Consider the following 16,732-nt stretch of genomic DNA (forward strand, 5'->3'; position numbering starts at 1 on the left):
TCTTAAGTTGACTAAACAGAAGATATCAAGCCTTTACAAAAAGTATCGTTCGTCATTCGCACGTCTCATCTAGGCAACTGCAGAGGAAGAGCATTCGAAATGCTGTAGTTGTACTATGAGAAAATGTTCTAAAAACTGTTTATGCTTAGCACTAGACAGCTGTCCAGCAAACAACCCGACGCTGTGACGTGTTGAATCCATCGTAGCCCCAAAGGACTATAGCACTCACCTGTTGCTAGCATAGCAGGAGGGGAGGATCACTATAATCTCAATGGGCGTGTAACACTTAGGCGTCTCAAAAACTAGGTGGGGTAAACTTCACTGGGAAAAATAGTAATTGCTATTAAGCTGGAAAGTCGACACTTCACTGAGATAGACGCTTTTATGTAAGCTGGTGATTGAGACTTCAAAGTATTCATTGATTTTAAAAACACAGATATTGGTCTGGTAGGTGCTTGTAAACTTCGAATCCTGTTTATGCTTCGGAAACAACTACCATGGCTCGGAGGCAGACAGGAGCGAGCCTTGACCACGGTACGAACTTCAGCGGTATAGTCTGGGTGGCGCAATTAAACTGAACAATCCTGTATTAATATACTCTAGCAAGCCCGACAGTCAAGCATCAATTTGGCGTTGGGCTTGCTGAATCCTCCAGGCACATCTTCAGATTCCAGTCCAGAATGAGGAACATTTCAATATTATAATTAATAATGTCAAGTGTCCAAAGGGACTTCCAACACAGACGAGAAAAATTCTTTCCATGAGCAAGTGTGTGCAGTCCAAAATAGGCTCTGTAAAGGTCACACGATGAATGATCTGGATACCAAGGTGAGCTCTGATATCACCTTTCTTGGACATATGGTGGCCCATAATTAAAATGGTGAGAGGTTTGTGGATTGATAACTGAGCACAGAATCGCCGTAAAGTTTAAATTAACCGGCAAGGTGCATCTAATCAGATCAACTGCGTAGCAGTAGTTTTTCGTCTAGCTGTCTTGAAGATGGGGGAAACTCGAGCGAAATAATCACTTTTTACATTTGGCTAGTTCGCTCTTGTATTGCGTCCAGATCTGCGACAGAAACCGTGGATAGCTCCCATGAGGATATTAATGAGCACTGGGTCGCCATCAAAGCCGCTCTCTTCTCCGGCGCAAGGGAAGCTGTTTACTAGATCCCGAAAGGGCTTCATAAAATCTGACTAATTGGAAGCGGAGAAACAACCGTAAGAGACTGAAGGCTTTTATTTCTGCTTCGAGTGGATGCTAACGTGATCCGCTTGAGCTCTACTACTAAGCCAAATGTTCGGAGGAGCATGTGTGCTATTACGTGCTGGGGAGGGGATGCGGAAGCTATTGCAACTGATAATCATACCAGAATCGTATATCTCATCATGAAAGAACTTAGGAAGGTGGTAACACGGTAGGTTCGTAATTAATGACTACGAGCTGCCCAATAGACCCAAAGAGTTCTTCACGATGGTCGCAATCGAATAACATCCGACGAAGCTTAACCCTTGTGGATGGAATAGCCAACCGTGATATACGAATACAAACTGTTCCTCCAAACAAAACTAAAATCATTTCTGCCATCAATATACTCAAGCAGAGCAAAGCCACCGATTTTGACGATCCTCTCACGGAACTGTTCTGTGCAGCATCTGTTCTATCCACAAATCCTGGGAGTCTGAGATCTTTTACAGCGAGACGAAGGAGAGGATGATGGTTAAGATTCCGAAGAAGGACATCCATCTTGACTCCGATAATTTGATAGCTGCTTCTTGCTGCCGCTGGCTACTTTCCGCTAAGTGTTAGGGGTCTTGTGACAGCGTTTATGCCAACAACGAAGAAGAATACCGAAAGGAGGTTTTCAGATTTCATGAAACCAATTGTAGTGTAAGTAATCCTGCATATGGGCTCTCAGAAGGCCTTCAGCGCAGTGGAAGTTCGATAGAAAATACAAAAACTTGACTCAGAGACAGAGCCGACGAGATAAAGGTGTTAGAAATCGTCCCCTAAAAGTTTTATTGCTTTTTAGGAATTCATTTTTGGAAATCCTAAGATTTTTCATGATGGACAATAATATATTCAGTTTCAATAAGGGCAAATCCATACAAACATTGGGACCAACGATGGGAGCCTACTCTCTTCTGTAGTGGAATATATGGTAAAATGGCTCTATTGGATCCAAGTGACCCAAAAAAAGATGTCAAATATGTCGCTTTCCTGATCCTCCCCATAACGAAAGTAGATAACATTCTCCAAGAGTTTACCATACGGGCCGGAGCGGCTATCGCCCAATCAATTATGTGAATTAAGTGCCATGGAATTTCGAAGGATTTGGTAACTACTAAGATAATGTGGTTTGCTAGATAACGTGCGGAGGAATTTGAGGCGGTATATGTGGCAGCAACGGAAAAAAATTTAAAGAATAGGATTGCTAGGCACAGATCTAATTTGAAGGATAAGAACGTACACAAAACGACGCTGGCTTATCATTGTCTAATCGAGAATCTTCACAAGGTCAAAATTCTAGCCAAGGAGTGCCGCTTCAAAAAAGGAGTGACCTTACAGACCGTCCTTATCTCCGTCAGCAAAAAATATCTACTATGGGATTCTAGACGATTTAACAATGATAAACAGGCTCTGGTGGGTAAACTAGGATCTCCCAGATCTGTACATAGTTATACTCCAATGGGTGATTCCAAATTAAATGATTATATAGTATTAAGGTTATGAACATGTTTCTCTAGAAGAAGTATCGATATTCCCAGAGAATGAAGAACAACCCTATATTTCAGACAATGTCCGGGACATGCACGGTTCATTTGACTAAGGCTGTTTCTCTTGATTGTTTTTCTGGTTGTTTTGAGCTGTTTTTACGCCAGCAATCGTTCCGCTCTGGATATTTCGGACCTCTGTTGTAGATCATTTCGCCAAATGCATTTCATGTAAAACTCCACATAGAATACAGGTAGACGCGCCTGTGTACAAATATGCGAAAATTCCAGTGCACAACTATGTATGACGGTACCTAGTCTGCCTGTACTTTAAGTGTTCAATGGGTTTCTTTTCTTCTCATCATTGCTCAGTCTCTGGAAAAGGTTTCGTTCCTACACAAAAGAGGCTCAACCTTACCGTGTTGTCCACTTCAAAATCAGCAGGGAATCGGCCATGACGACGACCGTAGACGTGAAAGACGCTATGGACTTCTGTGGAGTGAATGAGAACACCTAAAGACACTGGGCTGAAAACTCCACTCAATTAGGCTAGCATTTGAAGAGCTGCACTGAGGTATTGAATGCCGGGATTTCGAGCACTTCTGGACAATTGCTAATGGCATCGCCACGATAATTAGCGAATAATTCACAGTGCTATCAGTCCACATGCCAGACAATCTTTACATGTCCTTTCGCGATCTGGAGGCAAATCAGCGACAGATTTATCTACGTAATTGTTGGTTCAGCTGAAGCTGAGAAAATCTAAAGCGGTAGTGACGGTACACTTCCGCATGTGATATCTTGTAGCGAAGGAATTCCTATGACCCTAGTATATCTCAATAAGAATGAAAAGGGGACATAGCAGTGCCGACTCTTTACCGACGGCAATGAGCCTTGAAACGTGTTATTTGTCTTGAAGATGATAAATTACCGTACACGTACCTAATAAATAGGTGAGACTAATCGCCGCAATGCAATGCTGAGGTATATCGAGTAAGTGGCGCTATCCGCATCCATATCGGTTTGTACGAACCCCCTTTAAGTGTCAATTCCAATTAAGGTAATTATTCACAACCCGATGTCGCATGCCACCATAAAGAAACTGCGAATAAATAAACGAAGAAACCATACCGACCTGCAATCATAATATTTATGACTCTCCAGTAATTTATTGATAACATTTTTTTTTTTTTTTGAAAGAATGCATTTGCATTGCAACGGCCACGAATGTACGTAGCAATGCAATTCAAGCGATTTCGTAATTCCATAACAAGTGGCGCATTCTTGCGTTCGCCATTCGCTGACACAATAAAGGAGGCAGAAACGGAGCGTTAGTGCGCTTTGTGGTAGGTTACTGGCCACGAAAGCCTCGATTTTGATTAATATGTACGTTTCCAACAATTCGAACAATGACGAGCTGCTGTACCCGTTGCAGATCTACTTTTTGCATTGTCATTTCTTTTTATAGATATTATGCATTAACACCAAAAAGGATTAAAATACATCACACTTGTATATGTCTAACCGCACTCACATGAGGTACGAGCAAACGGTAGTGAAGGAATAACTGGGTCAATGGGAAGCTTATAAGTCCTCACGGTAACTCGTAGATAACTCGCATTAACTTTGACCTGTTTTTGAAATGTGATGCAAGAAGTTCATTCATTTCAGCCATTTTGAGCAGGTAGATTTCCAGCTGTTCGTATCAGACTGCAATGAAATGCAACCCACAAAAGGGGGGTAGTGAACTCTTACTTGAGGTAAATAATGGACATTGTGGACATGAAAATGCGTACAAACGAAAGACCTTGACTAAGAAATGCACTGTTCTCAAGTCAAAAAAAGTTCAGATCATAATGATGGGCGAATGGGGATGGGGTCGTAATGACTGGATTTTGCTTATTCTTTCTCTTATTTAGTGTTCCATCTGGCATTTTTTTTCTTTACTATTTTGCAGTCAAAAGTTTTTGCAGATAATCTTTAATTGTTTTAAAATATTTGCAGGAAATACTCATATATTCAAATCTTATCTTGGGGACTAAATTCGGAGCAACTAAAAGCAGTTGAAGAGCAGACCCAACTACGAAGAAGTCGATTTTGACCTACTATAACTCTGTCAATAGGATTCGAAGTTAACCGTGGGATATCCCTCTGCACGTTTGACATAACGAGGAAGATGCTCAGAAAGTTTGTCAGGAATAGATTTGTCGGAGCGATACGTGATGCTAGGACTTACCCTCAAGGCAGTTCGGACTTAGTGCAGGAAGATCCACAGTGGACGCTATAATTGAGGCCGCGGATCAAGCTCGGATAGGCTTAATGTCAGAGATGTCCTCAATTCTTAAGACATACAGATAGGCTAGGCAACTTAAAATATCATTGTCATGCGTCGGGCTTCCTCTTTCTGATATTGAGGGATCAGCTGAGAGACTGCTGCCTGTCTTATGAGACGATGTAGTGCCAGGAGATGGAGATGAAGTCGGGAGGAGTACAGGGATCCATTATAGGGCCGGATCTCTGGAGTGTGTAATGTCCGTTGCTTCGCAGCATCCGTATCATTTAGTTCTCCTTGTTCTGCGAGGAACGCTTGAGCGGTTCAATGCCTGTCTGCCTGTCTGTCTGTGCCACGAACTTCTCTCATCGGCTATACCGATTGATACGAAATATGGTGAGAAGGTGGGAATTGTGAACGCCCAAACATGCAGTGAGTAATATCCTTCTACGTTGAGGGTAAGGCGGGTCCCCATACATGCAAAAGGGGGTGTAAAATTTTGTCACCGAATACAAATGGGGTATCAAATGAAAGGTCTCGATTAGTACTTTTCGAAGCCGGTTGTTAGAAACGCGTGGAATGGGAGGGATGGAAAGTGATGATTGAACAGACCCATTCTCAAAAACTACCTAACCAAAGAATCAGAAAAAAATCAGAATAGTACATTATCATATTTTTGGAAAAATTGAGTAAAAACCTCCCTTAAATCCATCCTAGAATTATAAAACTTTGTAGTAGTATAGAATACAATATGAAACATCCCCAAGTTTGATCAAAAACATACAAATACTAACAAAGTTACAGTAGCTCAAAATTGGCTTTTTCAATCAATATCACACTAAAGTGAGTAGTGTGACATGCTAAATGCATTTACATAACGGGCTACGTACAAATGGGATAGTTCTGCATTCAAATATACTTACAGAAGAAGCAAAGAAGCAAACAAAACCTTTCATACCTGAAGCGCCGAACTTCCGGTTTCTCGACTTATTCCTACTTAACTCCATTCAACACGTCTCTTTTCTTCTTTCCCTATTTGCCACCCCAACATTTACTCATTTTAAAATAATAATTTATTTTAAAATAATAATCAGAACTCTCACACCTTTTAACTTCGCACAAAACCCTAAAATTCATTCAAATATCTGAAGGTCAATTTTATAAAATTTCGGTACCGATCATTATCTTTTTTGTTGTTGTTTACACATAGTTTTAAATCAAATTGAATATTATAAAATCCAATCCTAAACCTTCTTTCTGGCTAAACCGAAATATTGCGCATGAGGATGCTGTCTTCTAAATGGACTGCTGTCTGATTGGAAATCCGTTGGGGTAAACAGCTGAAGGCTGGTATGTGGTTAAGTGTTATTTCGGGCAGAGAATCGATTAAATTGAATGCTCAAAACCGAAAGTGCCGAGACGCCGGACATCCCGGTTTAAATACTGTTCTTGTGATTTGGTGAAGTTAAAGAAATTGTGACGGAGGCGCTACATAAGAAGTTTTGGGTTAGACCGTATACGAAAGTACGTAGTGTTTTCGGTGACGGGATAGTGGCCAAGCCAAAAAAGGCATACTCGTGCTAAAAAAGTGGATAGCAAAGCTAGGTTGAAGGCCAATTGAGGTGTTCCTTCTGCGCTAACCATGCGACGGGAAAGGAGATCCGAGTCAGGCAGAGTTTAGTGATCACATCTATTAGCATTTGAGTAGCTCCCCATCCAAAGCTTCCACAAATCTTCTCACTAAATTGATCTCGGAAAAACAATTTGAATTTCATATTATTAATTTCTACCGAGATCAACAGATGGGTGAATTTGGAAAGTGAGTGGCGGTCAGTTGTTTTTGAGGCTGGTGTTAAAAAAAAAACGAAAATAACATTTAGAAATCTGCGAGATAGGAAGTCCTCTAACTGCTGGTGACGTTACTAGTATCTCAAGCGCCACGTTCGTGATTCGATTGGGGCGGAAATATATGTGCCTTCTTTTATTATTTGTGTGAAACGAAGCCTTATTAAAACCAATTCAATGTATGTCATACGAAATTTAGCGGTTTCAGACGTTGGAGCCACCGCTACGAATTTTGATGCGCAATGAGTGGCCTCATTTCGGGTTTAAGGGGGATGCACCCATATATGTGAAAGGAGGTGGTGGTGGGGCGTCAAATGAAAGCGCCCAGTTAGTACTTTACAAAGATGCTCTTATTTTTGAAATTGGGTGAAACCCAGGGGATTGGCGACTTAAAACGGGTGCTGCAAAATGAAAAAAAGGTCTCGTTCAAAGAACCTTGTTCTTTTTCTTCAGTCTTTGTCCCTTTCACAAGCGAGGTCGGTTCGTCGTGATCGGTTTCGCCATTTGGCTTTACCGAATGCCTGATCTGGGTGCAATCTCGAGGCTTTTAAATCCCCATCCAACGTATCAAGCTACCGTTGTTTCTGCCGGCCTTTTGGTCGCTTACGATCGATTTGGATGTTCAGAACAATATTGGCCAGTGAAGTCTCGTTAGCACGAATTGCGTGACCATACAATCGAAAACGCTTCTCTCGCAATTTTTCCACAGTCGATACAACCCCATGACGATCGCGGATATCCTCATTTCGGATGTGGTCAAAACGTCTCACGCTACTACTTCAGCGCAACATCTTCGTCTCCAGTATGCAAGACGCCGTTAATTGTATTTTATAGTTGGCCAACACTCAGAACCATAGAGGGCGACAGGACAGACGACATTACGGTAAATTTTAGATTTGAGATGTTCGTTGATACGTCGATCAAAAAGAACCTATCCAACCGAAATCCAAAATCTAGGCCTGAAAATACATCCCATACAGGTTCTGGTATTCCGACTTGCTATTTAAGTATTTTGTTGTTTCTACATGAATTCTCTTGTTACCCATGCATGATTTTTTTTAATTATAATGAAATGAATCGCAGCTAATTCTTTTTTATTTGAAGACTCCTTCTTCTCCTCCTTCTCTATAACGTAAGGCTCACAGTTATTGAAGGAGTATCCTCCAAAGAAGGGTGGGAACCTCAAAGGCGCCTCTCTTGAACACCTGAAGCAGGAAAAATATCGAGTAAGATGCAATTGGTCGTGTAGCCTTCCTTTCGACCGCGGCACTTAATTTCGGAGTTCTACGGCTGTATATTCTGATAGGTACGCACAAAGTTCCATGTTTGTTTAATTTTCAAGTTAAAATACAGACCTACGCATCGGTGTAGGGGCACGTGAAGTGATCGATTAGAGTCTTCAAAGGACCCCCTTCCCCCTTGATCGAACTTAGTTAGCCATGAAGCAAGCATGGGCGTTTGGAAGGAAGACTTTACTGAAGTTTCAATATTAGCGGGCGAACTCTCACGGTGAATTTCGCCGACTTTTTGGGATAGCTCTCCCTCCTGGTCGTCTTCGGCCACATAGGATGGTCGCTTGACTATCCCCCCAGTCCATAATGTCATTGCACATTCTTTTTGTGATAATCTGCTACGAGCCAACATGTCAAGTTCTCAAGTTGCCAAACACACTGTTGAACAAAGGCAAGGTAGATTTTTCATAATGATACAACGAGAAAGTGTATGGGTTACTTGGTTTCAGCTTGGCGCTGAAAAAATTGAAGAATTCACCATGACTAAAAAGAAAATCTATGGTAAGCGGCGAGACAATTGTATACTAAAATCCAAAGACAAATGCCTTGGATTGACGCCCGAAGATGAGCATTTTCAAATACCGCAGGGTTTTAAGGCGGCTAATGACAGGAGATAGCTTCTCATGAATGTGGTCCAATATGTTGTGGAGATGTTAGTTGCCGTTAGCAAACAAGTTTATTGGAAGTTTCTTCTGCAAGTACAGAGATGGGGAGCATTCCGTATGTCGTCTATCTATCGCATCGCCGAAGATTCATCTATAATAGTGAACGAAGCATTGCCTTTCGTTGCCCTCCTTGCTAAGGAACGCAAGACCATCTATTATGCGCAAAAGGGAGAGGATTCAAGAAAGGTTGTTACTCGTGAAGAACGCGAGCATACGGGAGTTAGAAAACTGAATTCAAATGCAGATGGACTGTGTCGCTCATTAGGACCTTGACCGTGACGGAATCAAAAACATTGGTGAGGTTGGCTATTTCCACCTTCTACGTGGACATGTAGGTTTTTAGTCATGCTTGCAAAAAATTGGGAAGTCTCGTTCTTCTGGTCACATTTTTTTCTCGTTGAAAGTGAGATGGGATTCGCCAGCAACTCTATACACACAGGGAAGCACTCTTCAGATATCATTATGAGAGAGATGCTGAGAAGCATTAGCAGATGAAGTCGTATTACACATTACTTTCGGAAAAAGATTGATCTCGACTTTTGGAAGGTAATGGTAGGGTGGGTAGGGATTCTTTGTACTAAAAAGTACTTTGCTTCCACTCTCTACCAGTTTTAAATTATTAAATTTTGTGATCACGGGCAGGTAATTAATAGCGAGGCTTTCCGTTGGAAGTGTTCAGAATTTACTATGTATCATAAATGGATTTACCTTAAAAAACTCTCGAATATGGTGCTGCCGTATAAGCCCTGTTGCTGCAATTACGCACGACACTTATTAGATGGTTTACCAGTAAATTTCCAAAATATAATAATATTCTACTACCGGTGAAAATTACATGGCTTCATGGTTATCCTTTTTTCATTGAAATTTCTACTTCGGCCTCCTAGCAAACTTGGGCCCGGTGAAATCCCATTTTCCACCCCCTCTCGTCAGACCTGCATGGGCAATATCATGGTTTTCTTCAAATATTTCGGGTTGTTTTTAAAAATGAATGCTGCTTCACTTTCAGTCGGTATTTTTAAACCCTCACTAACTTCTTACAACCAAAGTCAAAATCCAAACCTGTTCTAAATGGCATACAATGCGCAATCGATGGCAGGGGACGCGCGGAATTGATTCTCTGCTATTAATGCATCTAAAGTCAATATTTCACACTTCAACCACGCGTGATTAACCGATAAAAGAAATAATAATATTCCGGTTTGAAGCATTTCAATAAATTTTTCCTAGAAATACTGGTTCTCCAATTGCTGAAATTCCATATATTTCAATATGAGGACATCCGGCAATTATTAAATAAAATATAACAGACAATCCGATAAATTAAAAAAAAAACTGAAATAAAATCTTTCCTACTTACGTTGATCTAGGTATTATATGATAAACCGCTACATACCTGAAAAAAAAAACAAAACCATTAAGTTTGTGTTCTAATTGTTTAATTAATAATATAATAATGCAAGAGGCGTCTTAGGGCCGATTCTCAAATACAGGCTCAAGCTAGAGTGGACCCGCTAATATTTCTTGATTTTTAAAAAGATGGGAATCTTATTCAAAACAAATATACGTTGCACTGAATTGTGATAGTTAGTTGTTATTTAGGTGACGCATGCAATACTGCCAAAATTATATTTCCCTTAAGTGTAATATCACATTATCATCACCGATCCAAATATTACCAAACAATACAACAGCACATTACCTAACATCACTGCATTATCAAAGTGATGGTGATATTACTTCTGCGATAACTCATTATAAAACTTCAACCAACATCATCGCTCCGCGCAGTACGCTAGATATCACTAATATAAATTAATTGTAGGTGATTTCAGCGAATAGGTCTTATAGAAGCAGAAGAAGCAGAGTGATGAACACCAGGGTCCAAACCGTAGTCGTGTGTGTAATAAATGCAGCCAAATACTATAGTTTATTATTGGGATCAATACTGCCTCGCGACAAATTGGGCAACGATTGGACTTTGATACATGACAATAATCCGAAACTCCGCTCATATGGCGAAGGGTTAGCTGGCTGACAACCATGTGAATATCCTCCAATGATCTACACAGATCCCCGACGTAAATCCCAACGAACATCTTTGGAAAATCTTTGACAAAAAGGTCCGGGAAAGTTTTACAAAAACAACTGACCTATTCACCGTCAATGAGTAAGACGAGGCTTGGAATGGATCTGATTTTTGGTTTGTTGACTCCATGCTTCAGCGATTGTCGTCCTAATCCGATATATGAGGACACCATTTTAAACGAATCTTTTCACACAATACGGACATGCAGACGGTCCTGAGTCTCAATTGATTTCCTCCTACGAGTCATAATTCGCGGTCGCCTGCTCCTCCCCTGACTTTCCGAGACGCCTGCATTCCTCCTCGACTATTCTGCGCCAAATGCTCATTTTAGGAATGCTGACATCAGCACCACAATTGTATTCAATTCAGATTCAAAAAGCAGTACGTATTATACAAATCATATTTGGAACTGTGAATGCAATGACAGGGTTCTTGGTTAAACTCAATGGGCGTCGATGGCGGTAACTGTCCCCATATCTCTCGTGGTTCCTTCTCAGAAACTCCGAGGAACCATTGACCGAGGGTCACTTAATTTCTGCTGCGAAAAAAAGAGCTGTACAGTAGACTCCCACTTAACCGGCCATCGAATTAACCAGCTACCCTTTTTCTTCCTACACTCTCTGACCTGAAAGACTTTCCAGGGAAGAGGGAACAACTCTCTTACCTTGTTTTGCGTATCTCGGCGCTTCACAGCCTTCCCGGAACAAATGAGACGAAAACTATCATCTGTCGTTCTTTTTTCTGAGAATTATTCACCTTTCGCTGGAAGACACGACACGGAGTTCATTTTGCACATACTACGGTGCCAACTAAGCATCATGATAGTCAAGGTTGGATTTGTGTGAAGTTTCCCAAGTAGAGTGTTAGCCTCGATCGTCAACCTAATATAGCTCAAACCCTTTCAGTGACAAGAATGGGCTGACGAGTGAGCACTACACAGGAAGCACCAGATCATCTTTCTCGACATGGGTAACAGAGGAAACAACAGCGGAAGACCTACTGGACGTAAACAATGAGGATCGTTGGCTGTTTCATCAGGATTTTTCGCAGCCTTTGAAGGAGGTCACGGTCCGAAGTGAACAGCGACGGAAATACTGAAATACATGTCCATGAGATACTACCTTGAAGATTGTAATGAACAACTTGTGAGAGCACAAGGAAAAGGGATCTACCCTCACGGTCCCACAGGATGTCTTCGCGATCCTTGAGGTCATTGAGAACGAGCTGTAGGGGCACAGATGTGTTAGAGATAAGAAGGCTTCGAGATTAGTCGGGAATTCGTGCTAGTTAGCTGTTAATGCCAACCTATTTGAATTATGCATGGCGGCAGAGAGTTTCCCAATCAGTGGAAGAGGCAGAAGTTGGTAGTGCTACCCACTGCTTCAAACACCACCTAGCGCACCTTGTTCATGTCACCTCATCTGTATTTTAATTACAAAGGGGAAGATGTTAAAGAGGATAATATACAGTAGACTATTCCAGTCCCTCCAGGGATGGCCTATGAGAATGACAGTATGGGTTTTGGTGTGCCCATTCGATACGATAGCAACAGATGTAGATCTAGTTAGAGCGCATTGCCTATTAGTATTTCTGTAAAGTGCTGATTCAAAATACAAAGAACGCCTTTAATTCGGGCGACTGGGACTGGGATACAAGTACTTTGGCTTAACAGGCTGTCCCTAAAAGTTCCATGTTCTTAAAATATTATGTATGATAGATTACGTGGCTTGCCAGAGGAGGCAACGTTGACTGGTTTCCCAGACGATCTAGCGGTTATTATAGTTGGGAAACTTCTCGAGAACTTGGAACTTCTTCTTTTTCTTCAGCCTTTGTCCTGTTCACAAGCGGGGTAGGCTCGTCGTGATTCGCCATTTGGCTCGACCGAATGCTTGATCTGGGTGCAATCTTGAGGCTTTTAAATCCCCATCCAACGTATCAAGCCACCGTTGTTTCGCCCTGCCTTTTGGTCGTTTACCATGGACTTCTATGTTCAGACCAATCTTGGCAAGTGAATTCCCGTTAGCATGAGTTGCGCGACTATACCATCGAAGACGCATCTCTCGCAATTTTTCCACGGTCGGTGCAACCCCACATGGATATTCTCATTTCGGATGTGATCAAAACGTGTCGCGCCATTTGTCCAACGCAACACTTTCGCCTCCATTACCGCGAGACGCCGTTCATTGTCTTTTCTAATTGGCCAACACTCAGAACCTTAGAGGGTGACAGGACGGACGACATTGGAACTATATGTCGCCAAATCATTGCAGAAAACAATACTGTCAATGTCCGGGTTGGTGGTGTTCAGAGGTGGAGTCTGCACGGGGACTCATCTGAAGTGGCGATTGGTCACGAAACCTTACCAGGGGTATACTGGTACTATGGGAACCTCGATAGCCCTTGGACTCACATACTTCGGGAGAATTCCTGTTGTGAGTACAGCTCGGTTGTTTGCGGTTGGCCCCCTAGTGGTAGCTTCATGGGGGTTGTGGTTATGCTCAAGCGAGAAGAGATCTTCGGACCGCGGCGTGGTGTTGCGTTTCAACACGGGTGCCGTATTCCTTAGTTTAGTATAGACTGGTACCATTGTTGCTTGTCACAGCGGGGCTCTAATTGTGGTCACAAAATCAATCCGTGTCTTAAGAAGACCGTGGGATTAAGTCTCCCCGACAGGTACCCACGTAAAACACTCAAAGACTTGGGGTTAATGTTCAATACTAAGCCGTGAACCGAAGTAGGGAATTTTTTAATGCATATAGAATAACATTAGGCTGAATGTGTCATTGCAAGAATGGTCCCCTTGGAGCCTCTGGGAAGGAAAGCGCAGTATTTCTACCAGATAATGAGGGCGGATCTGTCCGAAGTGACTGCGAACCGAAGAAGCTATACAGGAGATCGCAGCAACGATGGGGTATTTGCAAAAGAGGCAGCTAATTCCACACACTGAGCCCGTATGTTGAGAATTGGGTCACATGACGGCACCGAGAATTGAATTTGACGTTATTTCTAATGAGACATGGTCGATATAAAAAGTGTTTGTATCACTTCGGATTGGACGAATCAATCAACTACCCTAAATATGTTTTTACAGTTGTGGACCCGGAGTACCGAGCGTTCCTTTATCCGAGGGTCTTGGAAGAGAGTTGGAACTCGATCAAGCCCTGAAAGTGCGTTGAACATGTGACCTCCAAGCGAAGTAGTGTGCATGTGGTGGGGGAGAAGCTACAGCTTCTGAGGCCGTGTTGGTTCATTGTACTCGCGGTGATTAGCGCGAAGGAGTACTCCATGGTGGTTCTACGAGGATATTGGCAAAAGAAGGGGGAAGGGGTGGTTTTAGTGAGGAGGAATTTTATACGTTACTGCAACCTGCCGTAACAACTTTCTCTATGACTTCCAGATTTATTCAAAACATAAATTTTACAGGTTAGAGATATACACTAATAGGGAAGTCTATCAATTGCTGTAATTATCACTTTATAAACTAGCGAAAATCTGTGGACTAAGGTCCACAGCTAGGGGTTGGATGGGCTAATTATGCTAACCTTCTCACTTTATTTTTCGACCTCACATTTATAGTGTCATATTCACTATAAATGAGGACCATTGGATGTCACTGGAATAAAAACCAAAATGTGCCATAATTCTCTTCCTCTTTTCCAGCCGATATTGAAAGCAAGGTCGGCTACAAGAAGCATTAATTTAGACCCTTCATGCAGCACTCCAAATGACCAGACCTCCTTCCCCGCTCTCCTCTCAAACAAAATACAAAGTTAAGCCATTCACAGCATGTGATGAGAACACAGATATCACAAACTTACCAAATTCCGTACCAAAGATTCAAATATTCCGAATAAATTGTTTTTAATAGACAACCGGATGGACAGTTAATCAATTTGAATATAATCTTGCTTTACACAATTTTTTTTTTTAAAAGGGATTAATGCTTAATTTGCGGAAGCCAAGAAGCCAATGTTATGTTATATTTTAGGGAAATTTACTGGAAATCCTTGAAATTTTGCGGATAGATATAAATAACGAAAGATTTAAAACCAAAATTCATCTGATTTTTTATCAAGTTCCCCGTGAGCGCTGATACGCTAATGGGTAGTCTTTCCACTCCTCCTCTGACCAATCAGTTTTTATTTTTCGATATATTAAATTTATTGTTGGAAAAATACTAGGAAGCCATATTTAGTTTAAATGTATCACGCACCTGAAAACAAATCCAAAGATTGAATCGGCTTTGGGTATCTTCAAACCTTGTTAAAAGTTTAACGACCCACCACGACCAGTTTCGATGCGTTCAAGTTCCGCTTTTCTATAACGATGTCGTCATCTATACGCTCGCAAAAAAAGTAGAATTAATCGACCGATACGAGAAGTAGCATTTGAGGAGGAAAAAATCACGAATCATCCTCTGCTATATCTATTTTATGGCTTATTCGACCTCGGAACTTTTGCTAGTTCGAAGGAAGAACAATAGATACTCCGACGCTGCTCAGTAATTCTCGCTCTAGGTTCAAGTTCAAGTTCATCCGCGACCAGCTTGATCACTTTGCGCGAATCTTTTTTTTACTCGCGAGTAGCATTAAAGCAACCAGCCCGCATCTCCCACCGTCAAGGTGAAATCGAATTAGGGCCCCCCGCTCGGCGTAAGTTTAAATAAAAACTCCTAATGACGGTGCAGATGCAAAACTTTGGCCGAAATGCAATGGATGTGTTGATTGAATCGTTGCAAATCAGCTCAATTGCAATTTGCAATGTTTGGCTCGCCAATTCGTTCCCGGCTCTGCGTGTCATCTGTTTGACATTGACCGTTGAATTTAAAAATAAACAGAGCGGACGTGGACACACTAGACTTGCGTCGCCTTGCCGCACGTCGATGTTTCGCCTTTTTTCAACCATTTGGCCCGAGTCGAATGCCCAAATTGCATTCAATTGCAGCAACGCACCCATTCCAATGTTGGCACACAACAACCTAACGAACAGGCTCCGGTTTCACCCCGCTTTGCTCTGGAGAGCCTACGAGTGCTGCACAAATTCAAATGCTGCATCCACTACCCACCCACCCACTCGATGTATGATAGAGCACCTCGAGTCGAGGTCGTCGCATCGAAACTTTTGGCAAGCGAATCCGATGCGAAATGGACCGTGATCTGTAAGGGCTCTGCTCTATATTGTCAACAGTGTGGAGTCGAAATATGCTTCCAACAATGTTACAATTTGAAATTTATCTAATTATAACACAGCCTGGGATAACAAGATAAAAGACTGTTTCTATTGTAGATTGTGCAAGTTTGAATGATGTAGCGTCCGGGCTTACTCTGCAAAACATACATGCATAGGCGGCAAACGTAAATTTTTAAATGCAACTATTTGAAATTTTCAGTGCACATAACGTGACTCAATGCAGATTCCTGCAAAATGTCTCGGAATGGGTGTTTGCTTTCTTTCCAAATCTGTTTAGACATTCCAAAAATCGTGCCACAGAGGGTGCAAAATAAGTCATCAGAGCCGTCATTACAATGGGGAATCTACAATGAACGAATTCGGGTCAGCAATTATCTGGAACAAATGAGATGCTAACACTCTTCAACTGATAATTGTGAAGCTAGTCAACACTGGATCCGAGGCAAAGGGCTAGGTCCAATCATTGATCTGACTTACCACAGTGCTTCGTCGACGAGAGGGATGGTCTGGTGGGCGAGTGAACACTACACCTACAGTGACCACCAGTCCGTCTTTCTCGACGTCAAGATCGGGGTAGGCGACGGCCAAGTGAGCAACAGAAGCGGTGGAAGAAACTTTCCTGACGGCTTTAGAAGCCGGGACGGCGCTGGAAAAAGTGAGCCAG

The 16,732-nt window shown here is 42.0% G+C and overlaps 1 protein-coding gene across 11 annotated transcripts in view; it reads right to left on the reverse strand.

Moving 5' to 3' along the window:
* The window catches only part of LOC119657894 (protein tramtrack, beta isoform), a 500,286-nt gene that overhangs the window by 263,517 nt on the left and 220,037 nt on the right, over positions 1 to 16,732 (reverse strand). For 2 of the 11 annotated variants that reach the window (XM_038065044.1, XM_038065043.1), the window contains exon 2: positions 10,150 to 10,185. The exons of the other annotated variants lie outside the window; for them this stretch is intronic. The gene's annotated coding sequence lies outside the window, so the exon portion shown is untranslated. The remainder of the gene's footprint in view (positions 1 to 10,149; positions 10,186 to 16,732) is intronic. 11 annotated transcript variants of the gene reach the window in all.

The sequence above is a fragment of the Hermetia illucens genome, chromosome 5 (genome assembly GCF_905115235.1).
Source record: "Hermetia illucens chromosome 5, iHerIll2.2.curated.20191125, whole genome shotgun sequence".
Taxonomy (NCBI): Eukaryota; Metazoa; Arthropoda; class Insecta; order Diptera; family Stratiomyidae; genus Hermetia; species Hermetia illucens.